At 46.9% G+C, this 13,363-nt stretch overlaps 1 protein-coding gene across 8 annotated transcripts in view; it reads left to right on the forward strand.

The window, feature by feature from the left end:
• The first annotated feature begins 729 nt into the window (after window positions 1–729).
• SLC8A3 (solute carrier family 8 member A3) overlaps window positions 730–13,363 on the forward strand; it is a 146,630-nt gene continuing 133,996 nt past the window's right edge. For 2 of the 8 annotated variants that reach the window (XM_017516503.2, XM_017516506.2), the window contains exon 1: window positions 730–1,434. The gene's annotated coding sequence lies outside the window, so the exon portion shown is untranslated. Of the gene's footprint in view, window positions 1,447–13,363 lie in introns of all 8 variants that reach the window. The other 6 variants (XM_037734221.1, XM_037734223.1, XM_017516504.2 and 3 more) reach the window with 4 other exon arrangements.

Here is a 13,363-nt window from a genome sequence, read left to right on the forward strand (position 1 = left end):
ACACTCTGCCTGAGCCAAGCCCCAAGCCCTAGTCCGGCTGCTGCATCAAAGGACCAGCTCTCTTCCAGCCTCCCAGGCCCAGAGTAAGCAGCAATTTGGGAGGCAGCCCCCTCTTATTTTTAGCCTTAGAAACCCGAAAAGCCAACATACCAGAGCTCACCCAAGCGTCTCTCACAAGCTGTTGTTTGACTTGGGTTGAGAAAATGACAGGCTGGGTTCTGCACCAAGAAGAGAAGAAAAAAAGAGGGGGAAAAAAGGAGTTTTCTTTTCCCTCCACTGCCAACCTCTATCCCCCTCAACTCCTCCCCTAAGCATGGGTGGACCCTGCCTGGGTAATCGTTCCCTGCTATATTTAAAAACCACAGATGTGTTTGGTGGAGACTTCATTTCGGAATTGCAGGCAGCGTCTCCTGAGGACAAGGGGAAAGCCGGTGCCGCGCGCCCGCCTGCTGCCTGGAGCTCCCAACTCCGCAGAATCCAGGTCAGGACGCGCCGCCGTCTTGATGTGCTGCCGGCTGGGAGGCGGGGGCACCAGGCTCCGACTGGAGCGGGTGGCCGCGGGGCAGGAGTTCGATCTGAATTCAGTCCTCGGAGTCTCTGGATGCGGGTTGCGGGATGCGGGATGCAGGTTGCGGGATGCGAGCTCGACTCCCCGCTGCCCGTCGGGGAGCGTTCTGAGAGTCTCCCCTAGGTGCGCGAGGATAAATATGCGCGGCTTGCCATTCGGTGCGGCGCTCTCTCCCAGCTGATAGGGTGACGTTCCGTTTGGAGGCTTGGAGATTGGCTTTTTGATTTGGCTTCTTGCGGCAGCTTAATGGGCAAAGCTCTGGGCTCGCCCAGAAACCAGCCTCTCCGCGCGTCCCCTCTGCGCGCGGCGAGGCCGAGACGTCTCCCGCGGTGACAGCGTGCAAGGCGGAGACCCGGCGCGCTCCTAGCCCCGGGAAAGCCCAGGCGACGCGACCACAAGCCCGAGCCCGGGTCCCTCGGAGCCGCCAGGGCGCGCCGGGCTGCTCGCCTTCCTGCCCCTCCCGGCAGGGATCCCCCGCTGCCCGCGGCCGGGACTCCGGGCCTCTCCACGGCGTAGATTCCAGCCCCGCTCTGGGTCGGGGTTTCCCTCTTTCTGAAATCGACGCGGAAGGACCCCTCCCCTCCAGGGACCCCTCGCCCTGGCCCCAGACACCCTCCCTCCCAGACCTTGCGCTCCAGATGCACTGCCCCGCAGCTCCCTGACAGCTGCGAGCCCACGAACCGGGGCGGGCGGGCGGCGGCGGCGGCGGCGGCGGACTGACATGCCCCGGACACGGCTGCGGCCGGCGGGCAGCCCGCGGGGGCGATGAGCCGCTGCGGCCGGTAAGGCGCCCAGCGGCGGGGGCATCGCGCACCTTCCTCACCCCACTCACTTGCCCACTCCGCTCGGGAGGCCGAGAGGAAACGGTGAGTAATGGGGTGAGCTTCCTGCCCTTCCCCCTTAGCGGGCAGCCAAGATCGGAGGTAGAGGTTGGGGGGCTTGGGGTGCCCCTAAGAGGACCCCTGATTGTGAATAATGGTGTTAAGTTCTTTCGCAAGATCATTCATATGAACCGCCTTCCTGTGGATTTAGTGCCAGAAGAAGTGGGGGGAGGGGGCCCGGAAAGTGTATTGTGTATGCGGTGTTGCGGGGGCAAGTCTGGCAGAGTGGGTGTCTACGGGAGGGTGCTGCCAGATGGGGAGGGGCAGAGAGAGATGCCTGGGCAGATGGGTACAGTCGGATCGTCGGCATGCCCGGCTGGGCGCTGGTGCTGTTTGGGGAGACTGATTGCTGTGTTGTGTGCTGGATGCATGTGGGCACATGTGTGCCGCCTGGGGCCAGGGCGTGTTGTGCTTCTGGGGCTGTAACGGTCCGCCGGGTTTGGGGGCTAGAAGGGAAGCGCGCTAGCCACTCGGCGCGCGCTCGCGTGCACATATGCACGCACGCGCGCACCCCAATCTCGGGACTCCACCGCCGGGTCCGGAGCCGCAGCCCCAGCGCACTGACCGCTGGGGCCGAGGGGCCGGGGGAGAAGGAGGGTTTCTCCAGTCCTGCACTCTCCAGCCCACGGTGATCTGCGCGGTCTGGGGCTAGGTGAAGATAATTTAAATATGTAATTAACCCTCCCCCGATCTCCCAGCACGCACACGCGTACACACATACGCGCGCGTGGAAACACACACACACACACACACACACACACACACACACACAGCCAAAGCCCTCATTCAGAGGCTAGCGCTGCTGCTCCTGCAGGCCCTGACTGACCTGCCCCGAAGACCTAAGCCACTGGGAAAGATGGTGAAAGCAATTTGCTCAGGGGGGAAAAAGCAGCTTTTCATCTTAATTCATTGTGTTTTATTTTTAACCATGTGGTAGTGGTGGTGGGTGGGGGGTTAAATAGAACAAATGCCTTTAATGCAGTACCATAAATTTACCCGCTCATCGCAGCTCTCTCTCTCCCCCCCCCCGCTTTCTCTCTCTTTCTCCTCTTTTCTCTCCTCCTCTCCCTTCTCTCTCTCTCCCCCCCTTCCCCCCCTCGCCCCTTTCCTGACGATTAAAAAACAAACTCCTCTCCGCCCCTTCTCTCTCTCCTTTCCTGGTGATTAAAAAAAAATAAACCTCTGAACGCGTTCGGTGGTTAAGTCTCCCGGGCAGAAGAACTGAAATTGGTTTCAATTTATCAGAAACGCAGACTGCAGCAGGCGCCGCCAAGCTCCAGGATGGTCAAGAAACATCCGAAGGGGGTGGGGGCAGAGGGAGTTGGGGGGGGGTGTGGAATGTAGGTACGTGATAGGAACACATCCGGCCTTCTGGTGGGGGACCAAAAGGGAAGCCTCCTCAGCCCCTGGCGACCCGATGACTTGCAGCGGCGTGTGATTAATCTTCCACAGCTGTCGTGCCCCATCCACTTGAGCTGAGCTCTTGTTTACCTCGATTTTCAAATATAGCTGCTGCGCCATGCTCTTCCTGAAATAGGGGGATCAGTTCACCCTTCATGGGCTCTTGGCCTCCTGCGCTTCTTTTTTGCTGGCCTCACTGGCTGGATCCAAGTTTGAGAGGAACCTGCCCCTTCATGCTTTGCAGGCCTCCAAAGGAGGATGGCTGATGGTCAGAGCTTAGGCTAACTAGATGTGGATTGATCACCCAGGCCCTCACTGCAATCTACAATGCCCAGCAGCAGCCCCTGCACACAAGTCCACTTTGTAGCCTCCTTTTTCTTTAAATAAAATGTATATATTGGGTTGAGAAGAAGAAGCAGATAAGGCCTACAGAACTGAACTTGGTTGAAGTGGTTCTTTCTTTAACTTGATGGAAAAGGGAAGGCTATTCGTGCAATTTCCTCCACTTGGAATGCTTTATTTTTCTTCCAACATACCCCTAAAGTACTCTTACTCATGCTTCAGCTCTTTGCTCTGAAGTTAGTGCCTCAAGGAAGCCTTCCATACTCTCTCTGAGTAGGCCAGATCCCTGCTTATTATACACCTGTATTAGTCTGTTTTCACACTGCTAATAAAGACATAGCCAAGACTGGGTAATTTATAAAGGAAAGAGGTTTAATGGACACACAGTTCCACAGGGCGGGGGAGGCCTCAGGAAACTCACAATCATGGCAGAAGGAGAAGCAAACACGTCCTTCTTCACATGGCGGCAGCAAGGAGAAGTGCCTAACATAAGAGGGGAAAGCCCCTTATAAAACCACCAAATCTTGTGAGAACTCACTATCGCAAGAACAACAGCATGGGGGTAACCACCCCCATGGTTCGGTTACCTCCCTGGGTCCCTCCCAGGACATGTCGGGATTATGGGGACTACAGCTCAAGATGAGATTTGAGTAGGGACACAGCCAAGCCATATTTGGCTATGGAGTCCATTGGACTCCAAAAGAAAAAGCATTCATTTATTTATTCAGCGAGACATTCATTCAATAAATATTTAACAGCCACCTACTCTGCCAGGCATATGCTAAGTCCAGAGGCAAATAAAATAGAAAGGACCCTCTGCTCATAAACACTCATAACCTGAACTTATATTTTTGCAGTAATTTAAAGATGCACATGAAATTTATGTATGTGATTGAGTAATGCCAGACACACCTGTAGACAACAGACTCCACAAAATAAGAAAAGATTGCTGGTGTTTATTCACACTGTGTCCCCAGGGCCTAGTACTGTTCCTGGCATAGGTTAGGCACCAGTAAATGTTGGTTGAATAAGTGGAATTGGAGGAACAATTACATTCTTTCCCTCTCTGTTCTTGCTCTTCCCACCTCTCCTTTTCACCGCCACCTACGGCTTCCTGGTTGGAAAAGGGAGAATATGGTTATGAAACTGACCCTGTTAAAACTATTCCCATGCCCAGTGCTCCTTCAGGTCTGGGACCCTGAAGCTGATAGGTTGTCATCTTGCCCCAGCCCTGCCCTGTGCCTGTGCAGGGCGGTTCCTCTTGTGTTCTCTAGCCACAGTTATTGGTATTGTTTATGGGCAGTGCTAGTGGGCATGTTCCCCAGCCTGCATGCTTCAGTCATTGCCCACAATCAGGATTTGGGAAATGTGTCACACATCTGGACTTCTTTCCAAACTACTGAGGTTAGATAAAAAGAAAGGAGTAACCCCCTTCATTTAAGCCTGGTTGCTTTGCCTAAGATATTCAAATATGTGATGAGGTTCAGAAAACTATTGGATTCCAAAAGAAAAAGCATTCATTTATTCATTCAGCTAGCCATTTATTCAATAAATATTCAACAGCCACCTACTCTGCCAGGCATGTGCTAAGTACAGAGGCAAATAAAATAGAATGGCCTCTTTCTTCATAAACACACATTTCAGCAAGGATAACCAGCTAGTGGACTGACAATTACTGTATTTCTATCATGATAATGGAAGCATATAGGAGGAGCACCTCTTCCTAGGGGCTTAATGAGGACTTGTAGGGACAGCTAAGCCCAGAAGGGGAGGATGGGTAGGAGTTCGCTTTGGTGAAAGAAAAAAAAGGAGAGTGGAGGGAGAAAGTGTTGTGAGTGAAGGGATTAGGATGCAAAGACCTAACGTGGGTAAGAGTTCTTCCAAATGACTAAAGACAGAGATAAAAATGCAGGGGAATTGCGTCTGGAGAAGGCATAGGAGTCAAACCTTGAAGGGCTTGTACTCCATGCTAAGAACTTCCACTGAGTTTCCAGTGTGGGGTTAGGAAAATTTTGACTACTGATTTGAAGGGTCAGACTGGTATTTTAGATAGTATACTGGAACTGGAACATAAGAGAGAGAGAGGGAGCCAAAGAGAAAGCTGTATAGAAACCCAGGTGTATGGTCCTGGCAGCCTACGAAGGTGAGGGCAGGGATTTCCTCTTTCTGTTTTAATGCACAAAGTGTCACAGGTAGTGACTATTTGGGGCTAGTGTCGCATGGGAGGTAAAGAGAATTTACCAAGACAGTTGTAGGTAAAAAATAAAAAGGCAGATTTATTAGAGAAAGTATGAAAATACATTGTAAGGAGGCAACGAGCAGGTCAGCAAGAGAAGAAATAGCTGATTTCAAGGAGACAAAGGCTTGCTGGGGATTTTATAGGCTAGGGCCTGTGCTGGAGAGAGCTACATGCAGTACTGATAATGCCAAGGCTGCAGGCAGTTAACTTGCACTTTTCTATCAGCCGATGGTCTGGTGATAGCCGGACCCAGGAAGATTGTGAGTTATTTGCACAGGAGGGCTATGTGCCCTGGACCATGAAAAAAGGCAGACCATGAAAAAGAGCTGCTTTCTCTTTTTGCTTTCTCCTGGTCCTGCCAGCCTGACTTATTTTCCCTAATTAGGACTCCACACAAACCAGAGACACCATTCTAGGAAAAAGTCTCACTAATTTCCTCTAATGAGATTGGTTTATGTTTGGTTTTTCATTTGTTTTTTGAATGGGCACTCTAAACTCAATACTGGGCAGATGCCTTAGGGGAAAGGAGAAAGGGCTCCAGAGAGTGTAAGACATATTTCCTGGCCAACTGAACTGCACAGCAAAGCAAACTCTCAAAGATTTGAGATGGAGAGATCCATGAAGGCTGGGACAGGCCTGAAGAAGAAGCTCGGAAGGATAAGGATTTAGGTCTGTAGACTATACAGCAAGACATCTAGATAGGAGACTCACACATGTATCTATATGGGTATTTAAAAATAATATGGAGAGTGAATAAAAGCTAATTCTAGAATCCAGGGTACTTGGATGTGGCATATGGCATACAGAATCACATCTCTGAGAAGAAAACAGCTCTGTTTCATCTATATATAATTTGGAACAGACCAAATAGCATTTATTGACATGATATTTAGAAAGACAAATAGGGCGTTCCTAGCTGTTGGCAGGAATGCTGGGTCATGTGGGGACTAGATCCGGAAGTGGGACTGGAAGCTGTGCTCCTGCCATGGCTTCCATGTGATAATTTCCAAGTCACAGGGGAGGACCTCAAAGTCCAAAAGAATGAAACAAAACAGTGTGAGCTGTGTCAGCATTCTTCCTTTGCAACCTGATTTCTCCACTGGGTTCCTCATCCTTCCCTGTCACTAATCTTAGAGAAAAACAAACAAACAAACAAAAAAACCTTCCATTCTCCTTCCTGCACAGTGCCCGGGAGCCACCCTTGTCCTGCTTTTGTAAACTGCTCCACTTCCATCTCTTATCTGAAGTGTCTTTCTTCTTCAACACAGAATCCTCTCCCCCCACAAACCCCATCTTAAAAAGAATATCACTTGGATAAGAATTCCTTTTCCCCATCATACCGTTTTCCCATCATGCCTTCAACAAACTCTTGAAATTTTAATCACTTGTCTATCTCCTCATCACTCATCCACTCACTTCCCACTTTCTCCACCTTCTCCCCAAGTGTCATCCCCAAGGGCTTCTCATTCCTCAAAATATAATGACATATTCCCAAGAGCTGCCCGCTGTCCTCTTTCTTTATCTCTCTCCCCGCATCAGATAATATTGACCGTTTCTTTCCTCTTTTGGCTTCTTTCACACGGAGCTCTCCAGGTCTCACTAACTCTGCATGGCTCCTCTTCAACTTCACTCCAAGATTCTCTCTTCTCCCAGTTTTTTCCCTTCTCCCTTATCCCTTGGCAGTCTCCCTCAATGGTTGGTGTTGTTATTGCCGTGTGGCTAGTTCCCAGAGTCTGTGACTTTAGCTCTCCAAGCTCGGTCTTTCTAGCCATGTGCACAATATCTCCAACAAGATGTCTTGTTAACTCCTCAGGTTGAATTTTTACTAACCCGGCATCATCTTTGTCCTTAGGAGCTTCTCCTCCTACCTCCCACTTCCTGTTGATGGCACCAATAAACTTCCAGTCACCCTGGCTCAAAACCTCCAAGATATCTTCTTCATCCCAAACACTGCTACTCAAGTGCAGATTTTATTGCCTCTTGTATAAAAATAATAATAATGTGTGTGTGTGTTTACCATCTGTCAGCTACTCTGCTGCAAAGTGCTTTAAGTTGATTTTTCCATTTAATCCTTACCATAGCTGTATGAAGTATTTTCTATTATTATACTGTAAAAAACAGCTTTCCACCATTTCCTCAACTTCAACTTTCCCTCTTTCAATTCATTTGAATCAGTGACAAGATTCACCTCCTAAAATGCTAAAATCCCTTTGTAAACTTATCATTTTTATACACACAAAAAAATGTTGAAGGGTCTTCCATTTTTTCCAGTTCCTTGTATTCAAGTTCTAGTTTTTTCCAGTTCCCTGAATGACCTGGTGCCCCACTCTGTATCTAGACTCACTTTTTACAGGTCCCTTGCCCTTTCTGCTTTTGTGCATTTGTTCACAGTTTACCTCCCCTTAAGCCTTCTGCTTGTTCTTCAGTGTTCACTTCAAATGCCTCTTCCTGATAGGAAGGCTTTATGGAGAGGCTGTCCTTTCCTCCTGTGAATTTTAATAACATGACATCTGTTTTTCATTAGCCCTTTACACTTTCTGAAATACATTTTTTTTTTCATATGCCTTATCATCCATCTTGGAGCAAGTGCTTTTTCTGTCTCCCACTGTATGTCACATGACGCCTGAAATACAGTAGGTATTCAATGAAAAATGGAGTGAATAAATGAACATACTCCCTCACCCACGAAGCAGGTAAAACAAGGTCAAGAAAGGGGATCTATACTATTTCATAAAAGAAGGCAATGGTGGAGTCAAAATTCAAACCAGGAACAGGAAAATGGTATAATAGAGGAGGCAATGAATTGGTGGTAAAATGCTACATTCTAATTCTTATCACTTCTGACAACCGCAGGTAAGACCCACCTCTGCTCTCTGGGCCTTGGATTCCTTACCCATCAAAAGAGTTTGTGTTGGATGTGTTGACTTTTGTGGTCCTCCTTGACCTGACAATTCTGTATTCCTCAAATCTTGTTTCATAGCATGTGGATTGTCTCCTGCTAAGAATACTTTTACTGCTGACAGTATCTTTCATTTCAGAACCTTCCAGCTGTAACTTGAAGCCTCTAGTGTGTCTGTTGTCACATTGGCCAGTCAACTCAGCTGTCCAGCCTGTAAGGTGCCCCAAACTGGTTTGAGTGTCCCAAGGGCCCCAGGTTGGCACTCCTCAATGTCACCAGTCAGCTCCCACTGCGGTGTTCTAGGGCATTTGCAGAATGACTAGCAGTGCTCTAGGCTCCCAAATGTTCCAGACATCTTATCTCACCTCTTGCACTTCTGCCTGTCATAGAGCCCCCAGGAAAGATGTGTTTAGAGCCATGTAGACTCCTTGGAGAGTTTAGTAAAACCACTCTGCTCAGTGACTTTTCGGATGCTCCATCTACCCCAAACATACTATTGTACCCCCTCCCCGTTGAGACAGGAAGACTCCTCTTGAGCCAGTGTCTTTTAGCCCCTGAAAAGGAATTTATAGAGGAATCAACCTCAAGGGGAAATCATTAGGAGAGAGCACATCTGTAAAGACAGTAGCTAGATCTGCTGGGAGTCTGAGGAGTCTGCTCCTAGCACCCCTTGTAAAAGGAGGGCCCAGGGCATCCCTAGAGTTGATTGTACAAGAGAACTACCCAGCCTCGTCTCAGAGAGATGACTTTGACTGCCTGCCAGTTTTTATTTGTTCTTCCATCAGGCAATGATATGATTTAATTCCATATTTCAACATTTAAAAAATTAAAATAAATTAAATGGCATTAAAATACATCTGGCTTCTGGAGAATAGTCTGAGAAAAATGTACATAAAGGAGGCTGATCACCAGCATCCCTTGATAGCTTTGCAACAGGGCAGAAGGATGTCAGCCTGCCCCCATGAATAACCTCAAAAGATAGAGCCCGGGTGGCTCTCTCTCAGGAACAGGGAAGGGCAGGAACAACGTCTGCTTCAGGCTGTCCTGGGTTTCTTGCTTCTCTGACTCCAGCCCTGACTTCCTTTCAGTTGCAGGGGATGCTTTCTCTTGGTCCTTCCAGACATGACACACTCCTTCAGGCCTGGTGAAAGGAGACCTCTGGCATTCAGAGCACCAAGGATTGGTTCTGGCTCTGTTATTCATTGGCATAGAAACCCTCAGCAATAAACTGAGCCCCGATTTCTTCTTCTGTATGATCATCTTCACAAGAAGGATTAAATAAGATCCTGTGAGTGAGAAGGTCTTTGTAACCCCCTAGCACATAGTATTGCTTAATACTTATTGAATGAATGATGCAGTATAAGTGCCTTTTATTATTATGCCATACTCTGAAGGAAAAGTGAGGTGCCAGTGAGAGAGCTAGGATTGGAAGAAGGGGCTGTGTTTAGAATTAGACTCATAACTTCTGTCCAAACACTACGTGGTCCCACTGGTTCCTGAGAATGAACAAAACTGTCTGCACTCTGAGATCATTGGCTTTAAACATATACCTCTCTGCCCCAAGGCTTGCCAGGAAGTGTGAAGTCTCCTCCTAGATGCATCTTTCCAGAATCACTTAATGAAACTCCTGCAGAATTATTATGCATCCATTCAACAAAAACTTATTGAGTACCCCTTCTGCCAGTACTGGCCAAGGCATGGGGAATACTGTGGTGAACAAAAAGGACAAGATTCCTGCTACTATAGAGTAGATATTTGATGATAAACTAGTAAGCAGGTGGACAAAAACAATGATGATTTCATTAAGTGAATACGGGCTATAGAGGAAATGAAAGGTGATGTTACAAGAGAGTACTGGAGGGGAAGATTGCCTGTGCTAAGATGGGTGCGGGAAAGCCTCTCAGAGACGTGGCATCCGAAGTCTGAATGAAATTTAAAAGTAACCTATGTGGATATTGACGGTAAGGTTGTCCTAAGTAGAGAGAACCATAAATGCACAAGTTCTAAGGCACATGCTTGCCTGTTCTAGAAACTTCCAAGTATTTCATCTATGTTGGAGTGGAGTATGGATGGAGCAAAACAAAATGGTAGGAGATTTGAAAGGTCAGCAAGTTAGAAGCTAGAAGTCAGTAGGGGGTGGGGTGCCACAGAAAAAGAGGATACAAAGAATGTCATGATCTATCTGATTTACATTTTAAACAGGCTTCCTGGCTGTTTTGTGGAGAGTAGATTGTAATGGGTGGAATGAGGTTGATGGCTGTTGCAGTAGTCCAGGCAAGAGATGTAATATTAAATATTAAATCTCCAGCAGCTAGAATGGAGTGTGACACATATCTGGCATGCAGTAAATTTGAGAATGCATCCAGGCAGAAATGATCTTCAAAGAACCTACAACTGTAATGGGCACATACTAAGTGCTTGACAAATACTTTCATCATGAATCAATGGACAGTGTCAGGCTTTCTTGTAGCCACTCTAGACTTTGAGTTAATCTCAATGTTTTGGACCTTTTACCAATAATTCTTACCTTTCTAGCTAGTGCTATTTCTTAAGAGCAATATGTTCCATGGGCTCATTTTCTTCTGTGTGAAACCGCATGGTCATTTGAACAGACCTGAGATGTCTAACTCCACAACCTTTAGGCAGTGTTCATAAGTCCCCAGACCCTTTGCTCACACTTGACTACTGATCTTATGTACTTTTCTGTGTGTCACTCCAGAGGGGGACCAGACCTGCTTCATCAGTGCATCTCCAGAGCTTATCACACTCTGTGTGATATCGAATCCACAAATGGTTATTCCCTTGACTAGACTGAGGAACACTCTAAGGCCTTCGTTAGGCTCCATTTGTCCCAGTTACAGGAAGTCCTAAAGCCAAGAAGATACCTAAGTTGGATGGTTTTGTGTTGATTCCTTTAGCTTCCATTTCTTGGGGCCTGAGAGTCTCAGGATCAGGATGAACTTTGCAGGGCCAGTGGAAGAAGGGGCCTGATGTGGTGTGGTCCTTGCTAGGCCTCTTCATTCCTCTTTTACTACCATCTTCTATTTTCATTGGTCTCCAACTTACAATGATTCTACTTTCAGTGCCTCTGAAATCCACACTTTCCCTGGCAGCCCTTCTCCCACTGCCTTGGTTCAGGTCTCCCTTGTCTTTCACCCCAATCCTGGGAGAGTCTGGACTGGTCTTCCTGCCTCCAGTCTTGCCTTGCTTTCATTCCCCTATCCAGTTCCCACACTGTCATCACTCTAGGTTGCCTATCCAAAAGAAAAACATTGCTCTTGTCCCTCCTATGATTAAAAACCTTCAGTGCTTCCTTATTGCCTCCAAGAGAATGCCCACATTTCTTGGCCAGGCACACAAGGCCTCTTACCAGCGATTCCTCACTTAGCTCCACAGCTTCTCTCAAGTCTTTCAGCCATGGTGCTCATCCTTCTGGAAACAGACACTGCTTGTTCAGGCTTCCATGCCCTTTAGCCTGGGCTTCCTATGGACTTTGTTTGAGATGCACTGGCTTCCACCCAGTTAACTCCTGTTCATTCTTTAAATCTTAGACCTAACGTTAGCTAGTTCATGCAGCTGGCCCCAGTGATCCTAGGCAGTGCTATACCTTCCTTTCTTGTGATCTCTTGGCACATTGCAAATGCTTCAAAATCTGGTACTTGTTTTGTTGTAATTATTTGGTTTTCTGTCATTGCTCTCCAGTGAAGTGTGTGCTTCTCTAGAGGGATTATATTTTGCTCATATTACTCAAATTCAAAAAACCTTGCTCACAGAATCCCTGACAGATGGTTCTCCTGCCTCCAATTTGAACACTGCCAAAGATGGGAGAAATCACTGGATATTATCCCTTCTATTTTTGCACATTCATTCAATGTACTCATTCATTCAGTAAATATATACTGAGCATCTACGATATGCCAGGCACTGATTTAGGCACTGGGAATACAGAAATATCAGATAAAAATTTCTACCCTCTTGCAACTTATATTCTAACTTTTTTGAGTGTGCAGAAAAAAATGAATTTGGAACAAATGAGAGTAACCTTCTCACCATAATTCAGTGAAAGTCAGCCTGTGACACATAAGCTGTGTTCCATACAAATGCATGCATGCATGAATGAATAATTGAGCAAGTGAGTGAATGAATAAAGAGGCCATAAGGAAGTGTGAAGAAGTACACCTAAGCTATTATCACTGAAAGGAAAATAATTAGAAATACAACTTGCTGAAAATGGATGAGTAGCATCATTTTCCTCCAAAGACAAGGGAATTCTGGATCTTTTATATTTCCTCAGTACAAGTATAAACCAAGTAGACAGTAAGTTTAGGGAAAGACAAAGGGAAAATCTGCTTATGTGGGTAAAGAATTGTTGCTGACTATTCTTGGCAAGGTATGAAAGCAAGTGAGATTCCAAGAGGAAGGGATGTTTGTCCAATGCATAGAAATGTCTTGTGGTACCCATTTATGAGTCAATGCATGATCTGCTGAGAGTCCTTCTCTCAGTCCAAAGAAAGTCTCTAATGGCAAGAAATCTGGGATGCAAATGTCATAGTCTGGCGAGGTTCCTTCTCTTCTCTCCCAGGGTTTTCAACTTTGTTTGTATCTTAAAATCAACTAAGGAACTTTTCAAAAACAAATATTTAGGCTCCTCTCCCAGAGAGTCCAAAACTTAGGTCTGGAGTAGGATCCAAATGTCTGTATTTTTTAGAACACCATTATTATTCAGATATACAGCCATCTCTAGAATGCGATCCTGGTTCCATCACTGTCTCCAACTGGGGGGTGACTGAAATGCAGATGTCGACCCAGCAATGAAAAAAACAAAACTTAAATTAAGCTGAGCTAAGCCCTCTGTCTTCCTAGATCTCTGGCCTACTCTCAGTGTTTGTAACTTCCCAGATCTGTCAAGGACTTACAAGTCCTCTGATTTCCACATGTCTAGCAAATTTCAGGCATCTTTGAATCATAGAATTTTAGAGGCACAGAGGGCATCAGAGGTCAAGTTCAACCTCTTAGCCCTATCAATAGAGTTT

Source organism: Cebus imitator, unplaced genomic scaffold (assembly GCF_001604975.1).
Source record: "Cebus imitator isolate Cc_AM_T3 unplaced genomic scaffold, Cebus_imitator-1.0 Scaffold590, whole genome shotgun sequence".
Lineage (NCBI taxonomy): Eukaryota > Metazoa > Chordata > Mammalia > Primates > Cebidae > Cebus > Cebus imitator.